General features: G+C 40.6%; 2 protein-coding genes across 6 annotated transcripts in view; one reads left to right on the forward strand and one right to left on the reverse strand.

The window, feature by feature from the left end:
- LOC126858053 (alpha-2-macroglobulin-like protein 1) overlaps positions 1-18,871 on the reverse strand; it is a 116,767-nt gene extending 97,896 nt beyond the window's left edge. The window contains exon 1 of the mRNA XM_050608051.1: positions 18,868-18,871. The gene's annotated coding sequence lies outside the window, so the exon portion shown is untranslated. The remainder of the gene's footprint in view (positions 1-18,867) is intronic.
- LOC126858056 (nephrin-like) overlaps positions 1-19,291 on the forward strand; it is a 344,534-nt gene that overhangs the window by 51,086 nt on the left and 274,157 nt on the right. The gene's annotated exons all lie outside the window — the stretch shown is intronic.

Genomic DNA, 19,291 nt, shown 5'->3' on the forward strand with positions numbered 1-19,291 from the left:
TTCTTTTTTCTTTTATATCGCTCTCGCATATCGTGAAACATCAAACCGGAGCTCTGAAAGGAAACATTATATCGATCGTTGTTTTCGCTAGAAACAAACGAGTTTTGCGGTTTTGTTCACGTCTTTATTATTGTCTGATAGATTGCAGCTATAAGTAGACGAGTCGCCCATCGATTTTCAATAATTAAGCATCTTATTGTTAGCATATTTCTTTCGGGACAACAATTCTTTCATTCGTCAAGCTGCATCTCGGCATTAAAGTCCATTTTTCTTATCCCGCTTTTGTGAATCCTTTTCGACTAACATCTTTCCTATAAACGCGATTGCCATTCAGTTTCACAGCCTCTAATAAAATTGGCACGGCAAATGTCAAGTTTATCTTCCTTGTTTAGACATACGCTACCGAATATCGTGATCGAGCAACAGGCGTAGACAAACTGAAACTTTGCTCAGCATATTTGTTTCTCGGTCTCATTCCTGTTGCAATACTATTGTTTACTTTTTTCCATCATTCATCGTGACGGTTAATCAGCGCCTTCTGTCAAAAGAGATTTCTTATCCTTCGCGATTACTGTTCCGTTATCAAAGTAAGATTTCCAGACAGACGAAATGCCAAAAAGTGCATCGTACGACGACGCGTCTCAATTTATGAGATCTTGCAATATACCCCGCGCTCTGTCTAATATGTTAACGCAACGCTGCTTGTTAAACAAATTCTGCGAAATAGCATATTTTTGATTTTGTATGAAATAATATAAATAATTGAATGAAACTCATATTTTATAATATTTTGTTTTGAATAAGAGTAGGTTGGAAAATAATTATATTTTCTCTTATTACTGTGATATATATTACAGTTCGATTCGCGGTTTTACTTCAGAATCGATTTGTCTGCCAATTGCAGTTTATTTTACTTTGCTTTTAAATCCGATCAATACGTGATCGGAGGAGAAATTGAAAAAAAAAAAAAAACAGAAAACAACAGAATAGACGCAGCGAAAGAATCGTTAAGAATTTAAAGCATGTCTGATAAAAAGTGTCGTTGGCAGATTATTAAATGCGATCGATCGCCGCATAATGTCGATGGTGAAATCAGATAAGGGATTCATCGACACACACGCGAATATCGGTGTCCCGTTCGCAAGCTGACGAATTTATGTTCGCGGTTGGTAGCAACAATCGTCATCGATCTGACGCTGTCGATAGAATCGCGTTGCGACTCGAATTTCGACTTGTTATGCCGACGCGGTGATTAAACATCGACAGTCGCGCATTCGCGCTTCGTATGCGCATTACGGATCGGGGCTGTATCAATGCGCGAATTAGCGCGAATTTATGATCCGTATTCGTATAATTAGTTTTCGCGTTTCGCCGATACGATATAAATTAGCGAGACGCGCCATGGATTTATTTCGTCTCACAGGAAAAAAAAAAAACGGCGCGACTAATACGTTGCGCGCGTTAATAGATGATACGAATTTAGTCGTTGTAAATTCTCGATTAGGGTAATATATCAAATTACAAGAGAGAGAGAGAGAGAGAGAGAGAGAGACGATAATATATCAAAGACACGAATGAACGATATAACGTTTCTTGCGTTATGTTTCGTTAAACTCACGTTGCATGATCGCCGGCTGTTAGAGGTATGTACTTCGGTTAATTTATTGCATTTTTCCATGCGCACCTTTGAAATAAATGCAGTGCGAACGAATCGCTTTTATCCCTGCCATTTACGTCAATACCGCGACTGTAACTCCTTTGCACGTGCGGCACGTTTGAACGAGGTAACTAATTAGACATTTCTGTAGATGTGCGCTTTGAAAACAATATGATTTTCAATATTTTTAGAAAGTCATAATTTTTTTCCCCTTTCCTTTTCTTTTGTTTTATCCCGAGTTCGTTTACCGGTTCGGACAGAACAGTTTTCATATTAAAATCGAAGAATGTGCAAAAGCCGTGCAGGAAATTACAGAGCGAACACGGGTTCACATTCTCATTATTAAACGTATGTAAAAACTCATATATACAAATGCAAATCTCGTCGGTGACAATAGAGCATTAAATAAAAATTTTTACGAAAGAATTTTACGCGCAGAAGCTACTTTCATATATAATTTCGAGCGCTTGTTATTTGAACATTTTCATTTTCTCGCGATATCATCACTTGTGCACAATTACGTAATTCTTACAGTAAAAATTATATAATTATAAAATTCATTATTTACTTATATTAAAAAAATTGTAATTTAATTAAAAAGCTTACACTTAAAAAAGATGATATCTACAAGTCGACGCGAATAAAATTTTTTCAAATTGCAACGATAAAAAAGAAAGAGATAGATTTAGAGAGGGCGAGTCAAAGATTATTTTGAAAATGTACGCACAATGGAAGGCAACGCGGGAGTGCCATCATTGTTGCGACGTGCGCAAAATGCGTTTCGGATCGCTCACGTTGTTCGGATACCGCGAGAGAGATTGTTTGCTCCACGGTAAACAATCACTATCAGTTATACGCGGTCGCATCAGTGCGTGCGCAAAAGCAATGCGGCAAGCGATTCATTGATGATATCGCGGTGGCCTTCCCCCAACCCTCCCCAACCCTCCCCCCGTGCTCCACGATGCGGGATCGGATAGGTGGTGCGCGCCTCGATCACGCGGCGCGTTGCGCTTTTTTATTGCCCGAACGAGCAGTGTCCCGTGCGAGCTCGCGACAGCGCTCGCCTAAGGTGGTAAAAGCAGCATTTTCCCCCTTTATGGGAACGCCGCCCATAAAGCGGAAAAAGAGGATAGCGTGGATAATTACCCCGACAATAACCCGTTGCACGTAGACCCTCTCCCTTCCTTCCCCGTATTCGTCCCTCTTCCGATGGCTGAGGGAAACCGCGTTCGGTTATGAAAGGATGATCACGCATGACGGCGTGAATCCAGCGGGTGCGTTTGGGTCATCTGACTTGAATCATATACGTTGTTGGAGGAGAACGAGAGAGTATTTTACGCAGACCGGGCGATGTTGATTTTATCGTAAAGTGCGATCATAATTGGCGGCTTAAATTAACGTTAGTATCGTGCGTATTTTAGTGCTTCGCAGAAAATGCAGGTTTCGAAAATCAATTAAATAGGGAATGCAGAAGATTTTTTCTTGAGATTGTGGGACATTGCTTCAATCCCTGGATATACTGTTTGCTATTATATTATTTAGAGCGAATAATCTATAAGTATATGTATATGATCTTGCGAAAAAAATTTGAGAGAGTAAATGTTTATTATTTTATGTAAAGATGAACGTTTTTCGTTTGACATACAAGATCTACCTACGCCATAAAAGTCGAGATTCGGTTTATAAACAAATTTGGATGCCGGAGAAAAATGCTTAAAACATTCATCTTCGTAAAACAGCTTATATCCCGTAGAGGAAAATCGGGGGATGATATTTCTGGGGACCTTGTGCGATGAAAGGCAAAAAAGGATATTGCTCGGAGGGTTGTCTTTTCTATCGCGTCAGCAGAAATTTTCGATCGTTTGATGGGTGCACGAATGCGTGACCCTGCGTATAACGTAAACAAGATAAATAAAGAGAACACGATACATGCGATAATGGTTCAAATCGCTCTACCCCGTTCTTTTCTTTGATAGATTTTATTTTACAAAAATTTAAATGTGCTTGTGCCCATCGCATAGCTTTTTTCTAAAAGGGTATATTTATATATTTCACATAAGAAACAAAAAGGGAGAGAGAGAGAGAGAGAGAGAGAGAAAATATGGCCTCATTAAACGTGACATCGTGAACTTTTAAAATAAGCCATATTATATCTTGCAGAAAAAAAGTACGATATAATATAATTAATTTTTATTATAAAATTTACGTAATGCTTTAAAATTAGCACATTGGTACTGAATATTATAAATCAAATCTTTCGTCTTATTTTAGAGAAATGATTGCACTGTATATCTGGTTTCTATTCTAAAATTAAACAGCTTTAAATAAGCTTCAATTATTCTTAATATCGCAAATTATTCTATATTCAGTCACCTAAGTAGTAAATTTTATTAAATGCTGAATTTAAACCAGTGATATCGATCTTCTGAACAATCTATTTATCACTCGCGCCGCGGATTTTTTATTAGGAAGAATAGTATTGAGGCTAATTTTAGTTGAAATTCGTGCTGGTTATTGCGCGCGAATTCGATTGGAGGAAGTTTGCGAGAATACCGGAAATTTTTTGAAAATATCATTGGCCTGGCGTGGAAAAGGGGCGCAATGCGCGATATTAAGTTCTCGATGAGAGTGACTTTATATAGGCAGAAACACACCGACCGGAAGAAAGGAAGGAAGTAAGTACGGAAAAGTTGAGAAACTCGAGAACTCAGCATCTTCCCGGTTAAGGCCCGGCGGGTGAGAAGAGGACGAGCGGGGAGGGGGAGGGAAGGAGAGAGTATAAAGGCGACACCACATAACTTCCTCCGCATATTGGTCGACAGGTCGAGGAGTAACAGGAGGGTGGTTACGCGGAGGGACGAGCGCGAAGAGGGTGGAGATGGAGAAGGGAGGAGAGGGGAAAATGCCATATCCAATATTATCGAACGAGTTGCAGAGTCTGACGTTCTGTATGGGGATTTCGATGAGGCGGACCAGCCGTGGAAGAAGATGGGGAAGGGAAAGGGAGGGGTGAGTTGCAATCTCGCAGTTTGACTTGGGGTGCGCGCGTCATGTTTAAGCGGCAATTTTGGCATCCTGGCAAGACCCCCCGGTCCCCACCTTCTTCAACCGCCGTCGTCGGTTCAACTCCCACTCTCCCGGGGGCCGGCGTTACCACCCTTTTGGGATCCTTATGTCCCCCCGGAGGAGTTGCTTCGCCTGCTACTGACAGATAGGACGAAACTCGCGTTTCCAGTACCGCCGAAGCATTCGAATTGCACCAATACATTGCGGATTCTGGAAACGGCGACGCGGTTGCTTTACGCGATCTATAGGATCGGGTCGTATGCTTGTCGTATCGTTGTCGAAACGATGGGGCTCTCACGCGACGGCTTCCAAGTAAATACACTGAGGATAAATAATAAGTTTACTCGCTCTTGTTGTGTTCGCAGCCGCGGCGAACTCGATGTGGATTTATTATATATATCGCGATCGTATAGTTTATCAATTTTTGCGAGAAGAGAGCGTAGAGAGAAACGTATATACTGCTATAAACCTGTGTACAGTCGTATATATTATTGCGGTAGAAAAATATTAAATATTCGAATACAGTTTTGGAGATAAAATCGAGTCGGAGAGGAGAATTTTTTTTGATAATTCTGTGTTGCAATTGTTTCTTGTAAATATGATTTTACACTTTTCTCGAGACTTTAGAGAATGATGTTACGTAAATAACGTTACGCGATCTTAATTGCTTCGTGAGAAGGTTGAAGATTCAACGCTTCGTTTCGCTTAATTTTACATCGATACAATGGCTGGACCCTCGGAGACACCGACTATTATCCTAAACAATCTTTCCATCGATAACCATTTAAGCCACTTAAACCCTATAGCCGAGCGGAACGAGCAAGGATTAAAAGTACGAGCGATTAAGGTTAATTTTCTTTAAGTACCCTGTTAACAGTGCGATAACATTGAGCGGCGAGCGATAAAATTATCGGGAGCTGCGGGAAAAGCGCGCTCCAGTATGTGCGCGCGAGGGTAAAAGAAGAAAAAAAAAAAGAGAGAAAAAAATAACGATGTCGCCCGGGCACGTCTCTCCATGAAATATATTTCGCCGACTCAGCCCACACGGTACGATCGTTTTGCCGAAGGAAAGAATCGAACCGGGGCTTGTGGACTCGGGTCGCCGAATAGTAGCAAGAGGCGACCTAACGGAAGGAGGGAAACGGAAGTTCACGGGAGAATTTACGGGCGATTTTATCGAACTGATTCGGACTCGCCGAGTGTATTCCCGTATTACGGTAAACGCCGTTAAGGTCGACGAGAGAGAGAGAGAGAGAGAGATGGGATAAATGATCGCGTAAAATGATTGATTTTCGCTGAAAAGGAAAACGCGATTCTACGTCGTATATAACATGTCGGCGTATAAATTTACGTTTAATAACCGGCCGCGCCATTCGAGATTCCATTTCAATCAGCGGGAAATAGGTTACGCGGCTGTCGTTTATAATCGGGTCATTAATTAGAAACTGACATCGTATGTGCATCAGACAGCGGGGCAATAACGGAGGAAGACGGCCGTGGTTTTGCCCTCGGAGAAAATTACGGTATCGCCGTTGATTGATCGGGCAATTAATTAGACATTGACGCTCGCCTGCTTGTAGCTCAGCTTCGTACTCTTGCGCGAATTTGAAATGTAAGATATACTGCGGACGTTTAAGTCGGCTGCAGTTGCAGCATCTCTTCTCTCTCTCTCTCTTTAATGTAACGACGCGACTAACGAACCGTGACTACGGAATAAATGTAACCCACTTCGTGAAACGAGTATAACGGTAACTGTAATTGAGCTATCGACAAGAGAATAAATCAAATCGTATCGGCTCGTTATAGGTGGAGTCAATTATGCTCCATGACATTCTCTTCCTTCTCCCTCTCTCTCTTTTTTTTCATATATATTTATATATTTTTTCTTATATTTTAATTTTAAACGCGATCTCTGCGCGTTAATCTTAATGAAGAAATATTATGTAAAATCGCTCGATGTTCCATTGATATGCCAATCGAGTTTATAAATTTTATATTATTAATTAATTGAAACTCATTATCTAAATTCATCATCTAAAAACAACCTGTTATTATTATAATTTCTATGCAAAATACATATATGTGTCGAGGGTGCAATGTATTGTTGCAGAAGGACGTATATAGTGCCGTAATATAACTACCGTTAATAGCTTAATTAATGTAATAATAATCGACGAGCGCAAAATATCACTTAAATTTTATTAATCATTATAATTTCATTGATTGAATATAACAGTTCACTATCTTTCCACTCTCGCCAGATATATGTATATACATATATACGCGCGCTCAATCGATCAAAACTGTGGAGGGAAAGTTAGTCGTTTTAGCTTCTTGGGTGTCACTTCGAGTTTTCCGCTATTCCCTTCACCGTTTGTCCGTCAGCGGGGGATAAAGCGGCATGCATGAAGGAATTCGTTCGAAAAAGTGCGCCGCCGCCGCAGAAATAAATCTCGCTATGTGCTGTGTTTCTTTCGCCGGAACTTCGTCAAAGTCGAAAACAGACGTGTCGTTTCGCCGCGAATTCCACTTGGGCCAAGAGGGAAGATCGCGTCGATTTTTTCCCTTTTTTTTTTCGGGGAAGAGGGACGAGGATGAGAGAGGAGCAGCTAGTTTTTATCATCATACATCATCGCGCGCGACTATTTCGAGATGAACATTGCGTTGCCTTTTGCGGGCCTTTTTTTTTATACCTCTATACCGGCGCGATTCGAGGCACAAGCATGCGCAAGGATATATAAATTTCCACGGGAACTTTATTAATGACAGAAGACTGATTAACGATCGGCGCTCCTCCGCTCGTCTGCTCTAACTCACTCGCATTCGTCTTATTGCAGTTGTAACTTTCTCTCTCTCTCTCTCTCTCTCTCTCTCTCTCTCTCTTTCTACCTTCTCCTTCGCGTTACGTTATATGTACCGGGTGATTCGAAATGTATACCGTCTCCCCATTACCTATTAAATCCTTTAGAAAGCCGCTATTCTTGTTAATGAGAATGCCTTGAGAACGCGTCGAGCGGTGTTTCATAAGCGTGGAAGATGCGAATAATTTATACGAGAGAGACGATTTAATTGCACAATACTTATGCTAACAATTAATGTAAAGTTATGTGGGTGTCGTCGTTACGATTTGTCACATTCTTATTTTGCTGGCGAAATCGCAGGAAGATGCGTAAAAAAAAAACTTGTGTAGAGAGCCGACTGTCATAAAAGAACTCGCAGTTTCCTTCATTTCTGCAGTTCATCGCGCTTCTCATTCCGGTTGGCGTAAAACAAAGGGCCGCAAACTATCGTCTAAATGGCGAGAACTCCGCCGCGCAATGCATTTTGTTAATACACTAGCATTATCGTGCATTACGCCGTCTGCGCATATCTTTGCACCAGTTTTTAATTATTATGAATGAATAGCAGTTCTAAATAAAGGAGCGTAAGAATGCACAATTTGTGAGAACATAAACTTACATCGAGAGAAAGAGAAAGAGAGAGGGGCAAGAATTTTTTTCAACTCGTTATCAATTGTGTTTATTACGCTTATACGTATACATTATACGTATATGCATCTTTTTCTTGAAATTATCGCGATCGAGCCAACAGGTAGAGTCTTGCGCCTTCCGCTACCTTGTTTGGAGTTTAGATGAATGTGTCTTACCTCTGAGGACCTCCGTTAACCGAGCTCGGCATTTAACTTGCTAATATCATATTCATTGTATATTCATCGTTGGCACGGAACAGTTCGTACCTGTAGATAACGCTTGTTTTCTGTAAGTTACGCTCACCTGTATCAGCGTTATTCCGCCGTGTGATATCGAGGCAGAAATTTATTTGTTATAAACGGACAGGTTTATGAAAGATTGGTTTGTTTAAAAAAAAAAAAAGCGGTTTCTGCTTTTTCATATTTATTCGTTCTTTTATTCAAGCTGCAAAGTGTTATATTTTTTTCTATTTTTCGAAATTCTCTTACTTTGCGCGTTTTAATTTTCAATTCGAGTATTACATTTTTTTATTAACACGATCTCGCGAACTTTGCTCTCGTTTCTCGCAAATATTTCTCGCATAGCCTTTTGATGTATGAACGTAGATTATTCCTTGAAGTAAAACACGTTTTCAACGAGGACGCATGCCAGGCTACTTTTTCTTTAAAAATATATTTTCAGCCGAGCTTGAAAAGCTCGCGGTTGGAAGGTCACATCTAAAGCCCATCCAATTTATCAAGCGTAATCAAAATATAAGGCAGTAACCGCATTAATCGCGACAATCAATCATGTAAGGGAATTGCCCGGACTTGCCCGCAAACTTGGTAACTTATCGTCCATCCATGGCCATTTATAGTTTGGCCAAGTTCGCATTGCCGGTACTTTAGTAAACACTTTGCCGTGGGTGTAAAAGCCAGGTACATCGCACGGTATCTCTTACATAATTGATTTTCCTACAATATTTCACGGGATCTTTAATGATGCGATTAATGATGGCTTTAGATTCGCGGTTATTTATTTAATTAACGCTAGACAGCGTGAATTAAATCCACTTGGCCTCGTAATAAAAATTACGTATAATAGCGGCATATCCATATTTCTTTATCTTTGCAAAAGAGTCTTTAATCTTTGCGGCACGCAACGTTTGAAATATTCTTTCGCGCAGATAAGAACACATTGCGTATCTTTTTTATATCTTCGAGCTCTCGCAAAAGTTTTTGCGTTACTTGCGGAACAAATTGCTACGATCGTCCGCACAGTCGTTTTTCTCTCGCAACGTGTAACGTGTCCGTGACGTTTCCGAGAGGATGACGCTGTTTGTCGGCTCGAGACAAAGATCTCGGAATTAAGAGAAATTCATTGAACGCGGTCTCGTCCAAATCGTATATCTTCGCTTTCGTCCAGCATCCTCTTTCGTTGAATTTCGATGGTCCCCGAGTCGATACAAGCTCCCGGATGAAAGAGCGGAAAGCTAGGCGAGGGCAATCGTCCGAAATGTAGGAGGTAGAGGCCAATTTTCTTACGACGCTGGTTCGGGAACGGCGGTGACTACGTGAGAGTCGTGAGTAGAATTCTGTTTACCCTTCGCCCGAGCAAACCATTTGTTCCATCCACTCCGCGCATTCCTCTCTCCGCTACTTCCACTAGCTTCTCTACCGCGTCGTTCTCTTTCGCCGCCTCAATTCGCCCTTCCTCAGTTGCATTGACTAAAAACAGCCGATGCGCCAAGGACGATGTACTTGGGCAACAAGCTAGATAGCTTTAATTATCTCCCGGTTTGCTGGTAAAGTGAGCGAGTAATTTCGATATAATTGCGCCCATACGTTTTTCCACCGATTTTACGGTCATCTCATGAACAACGCTAATTGCGTAATTTTATTTCACTCTTGCAGCTTATTTCCGCGGTGCATTTCAGTTTCGAAACTTTTGCATTACGCGAGATTTTACGTAATCTAACTTTATGCGAGCGGCGAGAAAGAGAGAGAGAGAGAGAGAACGAGAAGAGTAGGGAGGGGGAGAGAAAAAGAGAAAACACATTGATCTTATTATATAAATAAATTTGATTTTGTAATTAATTATACTTTTATTATGGACAAAAAAAGTTTGTTTTTTTTTTTTCAATTTCTAATTAGTAACTTGTACACTTGAATCTTTAGATCTTTAAAAGGACGGTTATCTACGAAGATGGCTATCTTTTTAATTGATGAAGATCTTGCCCTCTTTTTCTATTTAAGGGCGGTTTATGTTTCTGTCGCAAAGTAATTTTATGGTCCCGCTGCTTTTCTACAAAATTGTGCAGCGCGCGATCACGACAGACTACTAAGTGCAGGATTAGGAAGGTAGATAAGACCGGTTGCATACAATACCAAGACTCAATTATGTTACAAAAGTACGGTCTGTGTGTAGAATTGTACTTAATGTTACTTTAGCTTCAATCTTTTTCACTTCTCCATACATTCTCCCATTTTCGTTCTTCTATGTATGTGTATGTCTGAAGAAGACTATTTCTCATCGACGATAATCTTGACATGTTCTTCAAACATTTGCATTATTTTTCAACAATTCTCTCTATTATATCAAGATTTCGAAGTCGAGACTCGTGAAAGAGAAACGTCTTTAAATTTTTAAATACAATTTAGATTTGATATAATTAAATCTCCAAGTTAAATATTATTATTAAGTTATTTGAGGTTGTCGGCTACATATTGAAATCATTAGTTTCTAATTATGGAAAAGATAATAGTTACAAGTACTAAATTAAAATATAAACGGTAATAATCGTAGTGTTTCGCGCTCATTGATCACCGTTATTCACCGATTCCGGTATATGTCCCTTTGATTAAGAATGAGTCTCCGAGGACGGCAATAAAATAACAAGCATAAAAGCGATCTGTCGTCGGCTTGCATAGGATGTGGGAAAATGGAGCATGATAATAAATATCATAGCCGTGACATTCGTAGAATAGATTAATCGCGCAGATAGCTCTACTTTTAAAGAAGATAGACGCGGCTTTGTGACGCGATTGTGCATCTCCAAGCTTGTCTCTGTTTCTATTACGAAACGATACAGAGACGCGATAAATTTTGCGGACGAAAAGAAAGAAAGCGATGACAGATATATTCGATAAATCAATTATACGTACATATAAATTCAAGCGAAAAAGAAGGGACATTTTGAAAAATTTATAATTGCAAAAATAATTAAATACAAATCTTATTGTTGAATGCAAGTAACTATAATAACAAGATTGCTGACGCGGTTTTGTGTATCTCGAGATGATTGCACGTAACATATTCGGACAATATCCATTTTAATATTCTCGATAAAATTATCGCCGCAGTGAGGATGTTAGAAGTATTTTGGGGCTTCACATTGCGAGATCTCGGCGGGGAATATTTCGCGCGCGAAGCAGATGGATGGATAAACCATTCTACCGCGGATGTATAGAGAGAGCGAGAACAACCGAATTAAATTTCCCACATACACATGGCTAGATGCTGAGCTATCATACGGCTTTGTCCGCGAGAGTTGATAATGTTTCGAGACCAACGTACAGATTCGCGGAGATGGAGAAGGAACAGGCGGATATGCTACGCGTAGCGACAAGGGAAGGAAAGAGAGAGAGAGAGAGAGAGTGAGGAAAGCAAAGGGAGAACAAGAGAGAAAGAGAAAGAGAGAGAGAGAGAAATTACCGGCGGTCAATGACAGAGCTTCCTGCGGTTTTCTCCGCTCGTCCGCCTGTATTCACGGCTCAGTAAGCCGGCAATAAATCCACTCTCTCCCCAACCCCTGGCCGCTCATCTATCCACTTGCTGCCTATGTGCGTGTAGTGTACGCATCCTCGAAACTCGACGTTTTGTTGAATCGTCGCGGAACGAGATCGTAAATTGACATAAATTAAATTTGAAACGGTCCTGTTTGTAGCGAGGCGCGCATGAGCAGCCAGCGGACTGACGATGAATCCGCTCGCCGTGGATTTCTGATTAACGCTCGCATTACCTTTAAATAAGATATTAAACGCCGCATATCTTTGTGTTATCTAGAGAGAAATTATTTAATTCGCGAATGTCTCTTGGACGTGGGATAATTGTGACATAATTGTCCACAATACTTTTCTCACACAAAAAATCGTTGTAATATCATTAGAGAATAATTTTTACATATTTAGTTATATTAACGTTATCATTGAAAAATATTACTGCGTATTATATATTTTGTATTTCCAACGTCCGTAATTATGCCGAAAATAAAAGTTTATTTCGCTCTATTTCGTTAATTTTTCATTTGGTTTTATGAATGCAATTTATTTGTGCTAATTAAAAACATGAAACAATGATGCCGGTAATTTTTGTAAAAAGATTATTTTTATTTTCCGTGTAATTTTTCTCAATTAGCAATGGATATTCCGAGAATGATGAAAAGAGATTATAAATATCGCAGCGACGACAGCCGAAGAAAATCGCCGATACTCTGTACGCTCGATCGAATTATCATCAAATTATTTGTATCTATCATTACAATTCCACAATACAGCAGTTAATAAAAATTGTCTCGTAGCAAACGATATTAATCGTTGTACGAAAAATTCATCGATCGTTGACACATTGCGGGAACTAGCTTGACAATCGCGATCGTCTTATAGGTGCCTTTTCGTAAATGCGGAGATCGTTCTTCGAGGTGGTCACTTTTGCTGCCTTGTGGATCCGAAACGTTTAACTCGCTCGTACGATCAAAGATCGCTCCGGCGGTTTTCCATGATGTTGCAATGACATCCTCGCAAGAGACGCCGTCGAATCATCGTGGCGCAAGTTGCACTATTTCGTACCGCCGATGGGAAATCCCATTTGAACACGAACGTAGTACCGGTAGTTAATCATCGGCTGTTGCCAATAGTTTCACTGTCTGTAGCCAGCTACTTCATCTCTCGTCGTCCGATACCGATGAACCTACCCCGTATAACTTGTCCAGATGTAGTTCCTTATCCCCGTCAGCTGGATACAGTCGAAGTTTATTACGATTAATGCGCAAGTTGTCGTCGGCATATACATGTATATATGGGTGATAACGCGGGACGGAGTTACAAGTTCCTCCGGATGTGCATCTCGGCACGTTAACGATTGCTTCGGGTTGCCGTCGGGGCCATCGAAATTTGTTAACCACCGGCATTTAGGGTACACGGATATCATATTACGTCTCAGTGGAATCACGATGTGATTAGTTACAGCAGGAACAATGTCCGCAATGCGCGAACTGTACACGTGTGTATATTTATTCATGAACACCGTTTACGTTCCACGCGATACGAATCTATCTTTTACGGACGCTTGAGGGGCGGCAACTTGCACTGGATAATGCAATTGCGTGTCTCGCGACATGATTATTAATTATCGCCCTCTTTCATGAGAGGGAAGACGTGGGAAAATATGTGGCTTCACGCGAAATATAAACTGGCCGTACTTTATACAAGCGTTATACAATTCGCGCGCGCACGCGCCTTACATTTCCGAAATAGTTCTTCGTTCGAGAGAGGAAAAAAAAAAGAAAAAGAAATGTTCGTTTCTTTCGTCCTCGCGTGTGCGGCGAACTGAACAGTTATATTAATTACATACGATTAAGGGAGATGGTCAATTTGGACGTGTCGCGTTCCGATCCATTGCGTTGCAAAGCGCGGGCTACCATTAACGACCGATTTGGACTCCGGCTCCACGATCACGCGCCTATGTAATTATATTGGTCGCCGTAATCGCCGGGCGTGTGTAATTTGCAAGCTGCAACTCTTTCCATTTAGCGGTCGGCTCTTTTCGAGTCGCGGGCCCTGCGAGTCGGTGGTCGGCCTGCGTCGCCCGGACCGGCGGGGGGAGGGGGGGAGAGGGGGAGCGTATCCCGGCCGTGCTCGAAATAACAGAGTTCGGCGGGAGAAATTGGTGTAACTCGGAGCTTTGCGGGCCATTAATAAAGCGGCGGCGAGCGCTTCGAGCGCCCACTCGCAGAACACTCACCGGCGCCATTCGCACGAATGTTACCGCAGCAGACACGTCCGCATCCGTGTATATACGACACGTGCACACGAATGGGCACTTACCGGGGCGACTCGGTACCGAGTGACCGAGCACGCTCGCTCACGCGAAGAGCGCGCGAAGAGAGAGTGAGAGAGAGAGAGAGAATGCGAAACCCACCCTCCCCTCTTGCCCCCCCCCCCTCCCCCTGGACTCTCTCGCGAGCTTCACCGTCACGGCTTCGCGAGCGGAATCGATGCGGGGCGGGTTGCGAAGGTTCGTCGACGGGGGGGGGGGAGGGGAGGGAAGAATCATTACCCGCGTCTCGTAAGTGCGGGCCGACTGCGAGAGCCCAGTAATGTCGGTCATTACAGACAGATATATAGATAGATAGAGTTTATTACGTACGTAACACATACGAGAGAAACGCAAATAACAGACACACTCAGAGGTAGCCTAAAGCGGCAGATTACGGGTTGGGACCTTATCAAAGAATACATAGAGAACTAACATTTAGATTATCGCGGCGCGCAAGCTAATGGGGGGAGAAGGAAATTTCCAAGATTATACACGCGTAAGATGACGCGCGCGCGTTTAAATTTGATTCGGGATATTGTATTTTTGTCTCTGCCTCAATGAACTTTAAATAATCAAATTCAGCTGGTCGATAAGATGATATACTATGGCTTTTTAGCACAAACTGCAAGAAGGATATTTTAAAGTCTCTGAAATATATTTACCGTTCGCGCTCATTAAAACGACTAGGATAATAATTTCCCTTCTAAGAAATCATTAGCGCAATCTCGTCGCTTCGTAAACTTGATTTCGCCGAGAGATCGCGACTGATAATAATCATCTCTGACAGGCCTGAAATGTCGCAATATTGAGCACATTGCTATCGTGCCTCAGATTCTCCGGTTTTCGCCGGAATTTCTCGTCGAAAATGCAAACGCTCTTCGCGATAAGATCGGGCATGCGCGAGATGAGATACGAGCGCCGGCATCGTGACGAGATTAGCGTCAAAGGGTTAATTAAACGTAACAAAGAAATAAAACGCCGACGTTATCCGTGGCAAAGTATACACATAGATAATATGCACACACGAAGAACGGCGGTTCGCGAGCCGCCGTCATCGCGTATCGTACCCGGAATATCTCGCGTTTTCTAGCGTAGCTACCCCGGCTAGGCGAGAACCGGAAGTTGGAGCGCACAGCTCTTTTCCGGCGGCGTGGCCAGGCGTGTTCGCGCTCGAACGGCGGATTAATCGCGATATACACGTCAGGCAAGGAAAGGACGGGGGCGGAAGAGAGAAAGATGGATGGGGGAGGGGGAGCAGGGGGAGAAGCGTAAGGGGGAGAGAGAAAATCGCGCCCCTTGGATGTTTACAAAGGTGAATCTTGGCTCGTATTGGAATTTGTTAGACGTGCTCTCCCGCCGCGTCGATGCGGAGATGAGGAGGGGTCCTTTCGAAGGAGAAGATCCCCTTGGGTGGGGAGGGAGGAAAAGATAGTTGCGCGCACGGTGTAGGAAATTTGTTGCCAAGAAATCATCCCGCTATCTCGATGGAACGTGAGGTAGTAAGTACTATGGCACAAGCGATATGACTCAGACTCACTTGGAGGAGCTAATTTAACTGCGATCGATTTTTATATATATATTTCAAGAGAATATACTATAGACATTGATTAACATCTTTGCAACTTTGGGCACGTATTTTGAGAAAGAGTTAGAAACGTTTCCGTACAATATCGAGTGATTGATGATACTTTAATCAATAAAATCATATAATGTATATTATACACATAGGAAAGAAATATATTTTATTTTCGTTCTTTTCTTTATATTATATATATATATATATATATATATATATATATATAATATTTCTCAAAAAAAATTATTAATCAAGTGCACTATGCACGTTAAGATAATAAAATATTTAGGGATATAGTAAAGTATATATATATATATATATAAATATAAATATAAAAGTCATTTGTTAATTAATCCTACTATTGAAATATTTTAGAATAGATTTATATACACACATTTTACATCATTCTTAAATATTTTATAATCTAAATGTATGAATAATACAATTTGCTTTAATAAATGATTTTTTTTTAAAACTCGTATAACATATAAATTGAAGGAAATTGATAAAGAATTTAAAAAACAAACTAATACGGAAATAGTGAAATGTGAAAGATGAAATTTTAAATTGAGAGATATTTGATTTCGCATATTTAAATGTTTTATCGAACTTGCATATTTATGCGCATTATTTGTACGTCTTACACGTTAATCGAAAAATCTGTTTAAATGTGTAACGGAGAAGAATGAGCGTATAGAAGATGCGATGAAAAATAAGAGATCGTTCTTTGAGTTGTTTATGGAGCTAAGTCGTGGCTCTCATGGAATTTGCATAGCTTTCGTCGAGAAAATGGGCACGTGAAGGAAAATAAGGAATAAAGAGAGGGCAATTTCGTCGTTGACAGTAGAAAAATTACAGTAACAAGATTGTATGTATATACCGCGGGATTGTCAAAGCACGTTAAAATTTACTGCGAATTGTCAAACTTGGAGGTTCTTTTTTTTTTACGAAATAACATTGGAGATAAATTGAAGATAAAACTACAAGAGAATGTAGGAATATGACTTGTGTATTTTTGATCTGAAGAGTCTTTAAATCGACATAAATCATGATATGCACTTTTCTGGAGATAAAAAATTTTATATTTATTTGAATAATATACACATTACACGCATCATTACTGTATAATTTATATATTTCACAATATATTTTATGTACAAGAAATTTTACACTTTCCTTAAAAAAAAAAAAATAAAAAAAATAAAATTTTGCATATATATTTGTACTTCTTTATATCTACATAATTATTTTATTAAAATTGAATAAAAACGTAATTAAATAGAAGCAGCAGTTAATGAAAAAAATTAATGGAAATTAATATTTGCTGTGCAATGGTTGATTAATAAAAAAACAGATTTGAGAAAAGGCATTAATATGCGAATGAGCGTAATCATGTGCGCGAATCGCGCAATGGGAACGGCGTCATTCATTAAAAGCGGATCGGCGGATGGATGGATCGATCGTGTAGGTAAAAGGAAAGAGGATGCGTCGGATGTGTTTACAAAGGTAAATCGCGGTGGTTTTCGTGAAATTCGAACCGGTGTCGGTCGCGCTGGGAAAACGAGAACTGACGCTCGGGATGTAGAGTAGTTTCGCGAGGGAACAACAAAGGATACAAAGCTTTCGGATATCGTAACGAAGAATATTGCGCACGGCACGAGAGATTCGTCGTTAATAATGAACGGCGCACATTAACGGTGTATTTAACTAAGAGAGAATAATTAAAGCGGGGAAAGTTTACATGAATTATGCGTTTGCGGTAACACGCGCGAAAGATGCAACTTTCTCGCGAGCATCTTGTCGGATTAATCGCTCCATGGAAGAGAGCAGAAAATATCGTTTGTAACACAAGGACGAGCGGAGGATACTGGCGTCGACACTGGTCGTTCAAAGCTAAATCGCGGCTTTCATGGGATTCGACGCCAATTCGACACTCGCCGAGAATACGAGAATGTGTAAGCTCGTAGAGAAAGAGAGAGAGAGAGAGAGGGAGAGAAGCTAATTCCGCGGCTAACAAAGAACAAAACATGTCGATGGGAAGCTGTTTCTGTAATGAATTGCGGGCTGAGAAGGATTAAGCTCGTTCATTACATTGTAACTTTACGCAGTATATAATCGGGTTAAAGAAGAGTGCGTTACGGATTAATCCGCAGTGACGGACAGATATTTATCGCATCTTTTAATCTTGCAGTTACGCGCATCTGCTCGCTTCTTATATAATCTCAAAGCTCTACCGTTACTAAGATATATATATACATATAAGATTTAATTCGTCGAGCAGCATCGCAAGCTATACACGCTACCCTACTTTACATACATCTGGTATGTTTCATTATTCTATCGCATCGAAGACGGCGAAGACGGTGAAATTAGTGTTCTCGAGTCACGATTTACACGATAGCGATTGCACGAAGCGCCGTATAATACGCCTAGGTCGTAGTAGAAAATCGGCCGAAAGAGAGAGGGAGAGAGAAAACCACCCCGAACCCTCTTAGTAATAACAAATTACATATTCCGTTTCGTAGAGCGAACTTATCACACTCGCGCGTTCTACAAATCTGCTCAATACATACTCATCGGAGAAGTGTGACGAAGCGTATATGTCCATCGTCGGATTAACGGCGACACAATACCACCTCTTTTCGGGAAAAGCTCTCTCTTGGAACGCTTGGACAAAGTGGACGCGGAGATGGGATAGCACGCATTATCCGTTCAAAGGTAATCGTACCTTCCACGTAATTCGACACGGATACACTTCACGGGCTAGAAAACAAACGCGGTAGAGAGAGAGAGAGAGATATACTTTTGGTGATTTAACAAAGACGGGCGATTTGCACACGCCAGATTGACGAGGTTGAAAGAGATACTTAGCGACATTACACGTGTGTGTGTGTGTGTGTGATGAAAGATTATTATAATATTAATGGATGCCTAAAGAGGACAGTGGAGAGATAAACAGAAATCGCATAAATAACGAAGGATGATTGAAGTGGGGCTGCTGAATTATTAACCTATCGTACAACTCGTTTCAACTCACATCGACCAAACCTGCTTTAAATAGAGAATTTAATACGGATTTTATCGTTAATAATTGCATCGAAGGGAGAGACAAGAGAATTAATAGTTTTCCGATTTTTGGAGAAAGAGAGTAGAGCGAATAAGCGGAGAACTTGCGTTGTAACATATTTATATATGACGTAAGCTCTCTCTGTATATCAAGAGATTTTTGCGAGATTTTGCGAGATTTCGCGAGAGTTGCGAATTTTTTTTTTGCTGTTGTTACTATTGAGAAGGGGTTTATGAATATATAGGAGCTATTTATTCGAATGTATTTATATTAAAATAATCTGGAATCAAAATATGCGAAACAACAATGCTTTTAGTGAAGTAAATAAATATAAAGAAAAATTATATTTATTATCTTGAAGATAAATATATTGCAAAAAC

Source organism: Cataglyphis hispanica, chromosome 24, assembly GCF_021464435.1.
Source record: "Cataglyphis hispanica isolate Lineage 1 chromosome 24, ULB_Chis1_1.0, whole genome shotgun sequence".
Lineage (NCBI taxonomy): Eukaryota > Metazoa > Arthropoda > Insecta > Hymenoptera > Formicidae > Cataglyphis > Cataglyphis hispanica.